Source organism: Sciurus vulgaris (genome assembly GCF_902686455.1).
Source record: "Sciurus vulgaris genome assembly, chromosome: 4".
Taxonomy (NCBI): domain Eukaryota; kingdom Metazoa; phylum Chordata; class Mammalia; order Rodentia; family Sciuridae; genus Sciurus; species Sciurus vulgaris.
The window spans coordinates 52744400-52750399 of record NC_136464.1 but is presented as its reverse complement, the minus strand read 5'-3'; the positions used below and the strand labels follow the sequence as shown (position 1 = coordinate 52750399).

General features: G+C 34.5%; 1 protein-coding gene across 1 annotated transcript in view; it reads left to right on the top strand.

Annotated features, from left to right (window-relative positions):
* Nucleotides 1–1143: 1143 nt before the first annotated feature.
* KAT6B (lysine acetyltransferase 6B) overlaps nucleotides 1144–6000 on the top strand; it is an 81724-nt gene continuing 76867 nt past the window's right edge. The window contains exon 1 of the mRNA XM_079135921.1: nucleotides 1144–1258. The gene's annotated coding sequence lies outside the window, so the exon portion shown is untranslated. The remainder of the gene's footprint in view (nucleotides 1259–6000) is intronic.

The window sequence follows — 6000 nt, the reverse complement described above, 5'->3', positions numbered from 1 at the left end:
CCTAGAATGGTATTTGTGTGTATGTGGAATAAAGCAATCATGGTTTTTATTTGGCAGTGAGTTAAGCACCCCTCTCAGATCAGGTTACTCTACAGAGCTTTTTGACTGAGAAATGTGTGTTTAGCTTAATCTCTAAAAAGCATAAAATGTAACTTCCAAGCCAAATATGCTGGAATTCATATTGTAACCAAAGTTAGCCTTAGAATAACTTCAAAAGCAATCTGTTCCACTCTATCACACCTTAGTTAACAAATAAAGCCAAGGAATCTAAAACATCATCATCATCATCATTTGGATAGCCTGTGAAAGTACAGCCAGTTTGGATTACCTAAGGATAGATGGTCTATGTTGTCAAATAGTAGTTTAAAATTCCTCCTGACCTTGACCTAAACTTACCAGTTACAGTGATCTATTTATTTATCTAAGCTGGACTTTACAGGAGCTAGCAAAGGCGACCTTTAAACAATCGCCTCCTCCAGTAGGTCAACTTGAGAAATGATGACAACTGTTACTAACTATCCAGTTGGCCCTTTGTATCTGTGGTTTCTGCCCCCACAGTCCAACCTAATGTAGATAGAAAAAATTTTGTGGGGTGGGAATTGCTTCTGAACTGAACATGTACAGACTTTCCCCTCTTGTCGTGATTCCCTAAACAATGTAATATAACAACCATATTAGATATGTAAGTAATCTATACATGGCTTTAAAGTATATGGAAGGATGTGCATAGGTTATTTGCATATACTGTACCATTTTATCTAGGAGATTTGAGCAAAATCTGCAGATTTTGATATTTGCAAGGGTGTCTTGTAATGGATCCTTCACAGATAGCTAGGGACAACTGTGTAGTGGTGGTTAATTTGATAACTGGAGACAGTGTAATTTGTTTCTGGAGCCTGAATGTCTTGGGAAACTTCAGTTTTCTCATCAATGAAGTGGAGATACTAGGACCTATCTTCTGGCGTTTTAGTAGTTGTTTAAATTCCTGCCTTATTATCCATCTATACTAAGTGCTCTTCCAATGTTTGTGGGTTGCCACTGCTATTACTACTACTACTACTACTACTACTACTACTACTACTACTACTAGTATAGTAACTACTAGTAACTACAATAACTTCTGTCACCATCAACTACTACTGTTAGTGTTATTCCATTTCCTTTGGCAGGGCCTTTATGCCAGCGTTTTTACTCTTTGGTGAATCCTTATGTTGAAAAGGCAAAACATGTTTCAGAGCTGAATGTGAGTTATTTTGAGGTAATACCTTTAAACTATCTATAAAGTATATGTATTCATACTGCTCAAAAATGTGGATAACAGGGCTGGGGTTGTGGCTCAGTGGCAGAGCGCTTGCCTAGCATGTTCAAGGTACTGGGTTCGATTCTCAGCACCACATATAAACAAGTAAATAAAATAAAGGTCCATTGCCAACTAAAATTATTTTTTTAAAAATGTGGATAACAGATCATTTGTTAGAAATCCAGAATTTCAAGCCCTATCCCTTAAATAACTGAATTAGCACTTGCATCTTTACATGATCTCCAGGTGTTTTGTTTGCACATTAAAGTTGTAGAAACACTGATGTACATTGTTTCCTTCAGCTATCCCCAGAATCATCTTAATGCATTAGAGATGACTGCCAACTGTGGACTGTTAACAATATCACATGAATCAGGCCTCAAACAGACATAAGGCAGATATTTGGAAAGAAGGAGGGTAGGAAGGAAGAAGAAGAAAACCATGCCTTTACAATATCAATATTATTATTCTCTGGATAAGTCTATGCTCACTTACTATTCTTAAAATAATTCTTTGCTGTGACACTGAATGTGGAAAGGAATACTGAAATTTTATGAGCCAGTGGGAAAAAAAATTTCCATGACCTTATAAGTTCCAACCATCCCTCTCTGACTTACATGGAGTTTCCTTTTAACCTTCAGTCTCAATTATTCTTCACATTTTTCTGAACACACACACACTGAATTCCTACTGTAATTGTGCTTCATGCTTTAATTATCTTTTTAATGTAAAGATGATGTGTTTAACATGTCAATCCTGAAGGATTGAACAGGAGAGTTTAGTTTACCACTCTCTTTCCTTTGGCTAGTTCTTCTGGTGTATGATTGGCTTCCTCCAATAAAAAGGTTAAGAGATGTGAGGGTGTCTGAGAACACAGGTCTTTGATTAACCACAAGTTGTTGATGGTTTTGGAGACACTGCTTTATTTGTATCATCACACACTACAAGATATGAGAAATTGCTGCTTTTTGACTTAAAATGTGATCTTTGAGCTCCACCTTCCCCAGCCATGAATCCGTTAAAAAAAAATTGAAAAACAAGTTTAAATATGGTATATACAACTTTAAACAATTAAATTGGCAAAGAGAAAGTACTTGATAAAATATGTTAGATATGTTAGGTATACACTGTGGTACAATCAAAGTTAAAAATGCCCATGTTTCTGTGACCCAGTTATTTCACCTCTAGGAATTTATCCTGCAGGTATATTTGCAAATGTACTTATGTACATTCCCCTCCATCCCCTGGTACTGGGGAATGAACCCAGGGACTTTACCACTGAACTACAAATCAAAATCTTTTTATTGGTTTTGAGACAGAGTCTTGTTAAGTTTCCTTGGCCTGGAACTTGGAATCCTCTTGCCTCAACAGCGTAAGTCACTGGGATTACAGATGTGCACCCTTGCACCCAGCTACGCACATTTTTTTGTAGAAGCAAAACAGTAGCTGTTAAAATGAGAGTGGTTATATTATGTCTCTAGCCTTTTTTAAAAAAGCATTACATGCTTGTATTTGCTAGAACTTGTAATGAAAGCATCTCAACAAAACCTCTTCACTGTATTTGGAGAGGGATTTGAGGAAGTCAGGATTAGACATGGGAGGGAGACTTACTTTCCATTCTCTACCATTTTGTACTGTTTGAGTATTTTTTAAGACACACACACACACAAATGTATTTCTTCAAAATCAAAAATAATTAGCCTATATACTGAGGAAATTTAAGTCATAATGTACTTATAAATACACATGCGTGTTTTTTCTCTTTTAAAGAATGTTCATGTACATAAACTCGTTTATATCTCTGGGACCACAGGCCCACAGTTATTAAAGATAGGCAACAAATTTTTGTTGGACTTTCTGCTATGTATTTACTCTCCCACTTCCCACTTCACTTCACTTCACTTCACTTAGACTCTTCTTAGCATACCAAGTGTCCAATGTTCTAATCATTCAGAGCTGTGGATTCTCAAGTTTAGGATATTATCAGAATCCTTCTACAAATTTTTAAAAAATCAAGATGCTCACTGCTCCCAGATTTGTTGAATTCATTTCATGTACAACCAGAGGAACAAGTTGTACCCCATTTATTTACAGTAGAAAAAGAAAAAAAAAAAATCTGTGTGTATGTCTTAGGCACTTTTAAAAGGCTCCATAGGTGATTCTGATGTTCACACCTAGTTAAGAACCACTGTCTAGAGAGGAATTTTTGGTAGAATTTGTATGAATACCATCTCATTCATACAATGACCCACACACCCATGCCCGGTTCGCAGAATGTATTTGTGGTACCAGAATTGAATGTGGACACTCTCTACAAAGGAAGAGGAAGTAACACTTTTAAAAGTTATGCAACTTTTTTTTCTGTTCAGTTGGAATAATAGTTATGATAGAGATGTTATTAACAAATTAGGTTTCTGTAGTAAAAATCAAATTTCTGTAAATACAGAACATTAAAAAGTAATAGGAAAATTCAAAAGTTGGTCCAACAAATTCACAAGAAGTCTCTAGCTAGCCTGATCAAAAAGGTTTAGGGAACAAAAGGGACACAAGCTACCAATACCAGGAGAAGGGATTATCATTAAAGACATAAAAAGGACAGTAAGGGAGTGTTAATGAGCCAATTTGTGCTACTAAATTGGGCAACTCAGATGAAATAGTGAAATTTTTTGAAGACCCAAATTACAACTGACCTGCACACACTGAAAAAAGGGGAAAAAAAATTCTGAATAGCTTTTTATTTATTAAAGAAATTTAGTTTATAATTTCAATGTTGCTACAGAAAAAACTCTTCTAGGCTCCGACAACTTTAGTGATGAAATCTATCAAACATTTAAAAATACATTATTTGAGAAAATAGGAGAGGAGGGAACATATCCCAATTCATTGTATAAAAATGGCATTACTCTCATATTAAAGCTAACCAAAAATATTGGAAGAAAAGGATACTATGGAACATTTCTCATGGATATAAACAAAAATCTTTTTTTAGAACTTAGCAAATAAAATCAGGAATATGTAAAAAGGACAGTCTATTTTGAGTTTTATCCATAAAGATTTTTATCTCAAAATATAAAGTTGGTTTGATATTCTGAAATGAAGAAAATTACATGAACACCTTAAGATACAGAAAAGCAATTAACAAAACTAAAAATCCATTCATAATAAAAACTCAGCATCTAGTGATAGAAGGAACTTCATTAACCTGATTTTTAAAAAGTACCTTAAAAAACTATAGTTAACATTATTATTAATGGTGCAAGACTGAATACTTTTCTTCCTAATGTCAGAAATAAGACAAGAATATCCCCTTCCATCATTTCTATAAGAGCATTGTACTGAAGTTCATAGCCAGTACAAGAGGAATGTAGATTGGGAGGAAGAACTTAAATTGTCTCTAATGTCAGACCAGATGTTTATCTACATTGAAAATCCTAAGTAATATTTAAGAAAACTACTATAACTAAAGAAAAGTTAGTAAAGTTATAGATTTAACATAAAAACAAAGAACAGTTGTTTTTTAAACAGTAGGAATAAACATTCAGAAACTGAAATACCATTTACAATAGCTCCAAGAAATATGAAAATAAGGAAACTGATGGTATAACTGGGTGGCAAAGTATGTGCTTAGCAGTCAGAAAACCTTGCATTCAATACCTAGTATCCCCACAAAAACAAACAAATAAATTTGGGCAATATGAGCAAAATGTATACCCTAAAAACTTGAAAACATTATTGAAAGAAATTAAAGAAGACCCAAATAAATGAAGGGATGTCCATGCTCATGGACTGGAGGATCAAATAAGTTATAATGTCAGTACTTTCCAAACTGATTGATACAGTAAAAATAATCCTAATAAAGATCCCAGAAGGCTTTTATCTAGACATAGATAAGCTCATTAATGAAGTTGTATGTCACTGCAAAAGTTCTGCAATAGGTTTTTTCCCCCTTATTGTTTGTTTGTTTTTAAGAGAACTAAGTTTAAGGGCTAATTCAATGGGTAAAGGAAAATCTTAAACAAATGGTGTAAGAATTACTGGTTATAAATATTCAGGGGAAAATGAACCTATACTTCACCTCATCCACAAAAATAAACTAAAAATGGCTTATAGACACAATGTAAAATTTTTCATTAAAAAACAGGAGAAAATATGGATAAATCCTTGCAAATTTTGTATAGGCACAGATATCTAAGACACAGAAAGGATAAAAATTAGTCATTGGAACTTCATCAATATTAAAAGCTAATGTTTTTCAAAAGAAACTTCTTAGGAAAATAAAAAGCAGCAACAGACAGAACACATATCTTAGGTATTACTTTACACACACACACACACACACACACACACACACACACACACACACACAGTCTCTGGTTTGTATAAGGAACTCTTACAACTAGTAAGACAAATGACCTGGTTAAAAAAATTCCATGTTAGGTTCCTTAGGAATCAGACCGTAAGATAACATTTTGGGAATAGTATATGTTTATTAAGGGTTGCCCTTGGTGCAAGTGAAGGCAACAAAGCAGCATTCACTTGTTGACATTGAGAGGGATTGCTGAGCAATGAGGCCCCTGAGCAAAATCCTTGACTGACTTCTCAGGTAGCTCTGGAGCTAGACTGGACCTTCATAGTTGCCCCCAGTTAGCTAACCCAGATGACCACACCTTTCTATTTATGCATCACTCAGTAATGTGGGC